Raw genomic sequence first — 1,480 nt, 5'->3', positions numbered from 1 at the left:
CTTTGTTGCTCCTCTCTCATGATTCTTTGATCTTCTCTAATTTCATGGAGGAGGACAGAGTGTTCTTGGTGTTCCACCCTTAGTTGTCCCATGTTGGAACTCAATTCTCCTAGGGAGGTGTTGATTTGCTCCCAATAGTTTTGTGGAGGAAAGTGCATCCCTTGAGGTATCTCAGGGATTTCATGATGAGTGGGATCTCTTGTTTGCTCCATCCTTTTCTTAGTGATGGGCTTGTCCTCATCAATGAAGATGTCTCCCTCTATGTCAATTCCAACTGAATAACAGAGGTGACAAATGAGATGAGGAAAGGCTAACCTTGCCAAGGTAGAGGACTTGTCCGCCACCTTATAAAGTTCTTGGGCTATAACCTCATAAACTTCTATTTCTTCTCTAATCATGATGCTATGAATCATGATGGCCCGGTCTATAGTAACTTCGGACCGGTTGCTAGTGGGAATGATTGAATGTTGGATAAACTCCAATCATCCTCTAGCCACGGGCTTGAGGTCATGCCTTTTCAGTTGAACCGGCTTCCCTCTTGAATCTCTCTTCCATTGAGCGCCCTCCTCACAAATTTCTATGAGGACTTGGTCCAACCTTTGATCAAAGTTGACCCTTCTATTGTAAGGATGCTCATCTCCTTGCATCATAGGCAAGTTGAACGCCAACCTCACACTCTCTGGACTAAAGTCCAAGTATTTCCCCCGAACCATAGTAAGATAATGGCCTTAGATGCCATAAATGGTTATGGAAAAACAAAAAGCAATGCTTTTACCACACCAAACTTAAAAGGTTTGCTCGTCCTCGAGCAAAAGAAGAAAGAAGAGAGTAAAAGAAGAAGAAATAGAGGAGATGGATGTGGCTTTGTATTTCGGCCAAGGAGAGAAGTAGTGTTTAGGTTGTGGGAAAATGAAGGAGTGAAGATGGGTTTATATAGGAGTGGAGAGAGTGGTAAGGTTCGGCTATGTGAGGGTGGGTTTGGGAGGGAAAGTGGTTTGAATTTGAATGGTGAGGTATGTGGGGTTTTATGAAGGATGGATGTGAGTGGTGAAGAGAAAGATGGGATTTGATAGGTGAGGGGTTTTTGGGGAAGAGGTGTTTAGGTGATTGGTGAATGGGTGAAGAGGAGAGAGAGTGGTAGGTTAGGTGGGGATCCTGTGGGGTCCACAGATCTTGAGGTGTCAAGGAAAAGTCATCCCTGCACCAAGTGGCGAGCAAAAATGCTCTCTATGCCAATTCTGGCGTTAAACGCCGGGTTGGTGCCCATTTCTGGCGTTTAACGCCAGCTTCTTGCCCTTTCCTGGCATTTAACGCCAGTCTGGTGCCCCTTTCTGGCGTTAAACGCCCAAAATGGTGCCAGACTGGGCGTTAAATGCCCATTTGCTGCCCTTAAACGCCAGCAAGGTCTTCCTCCAGGGTGTGCTATTTTTCTTTTTGTTTTTCATTCTATTTTTGCTTTTTCAATTGATTTTGTGACTTC

This window comes from Arachis duranensis, chromosome 10, assembly GCF_000817695.3.
Source record: "Arachis duranensis cultivar V14167 chromosome 10, aradu.V14167.gnm2.J7QH, whole genome shotgun sequence".
NCBI classification, from domain to species: Eukaryota; Viridiplantae; Streptophyta; class Magnoliopsida; order Fabales; family Fabaceae; genus Arachis; species Arachis duranensis.
This window is presented reverse-complemented; position numbering follows the sequence as displayed.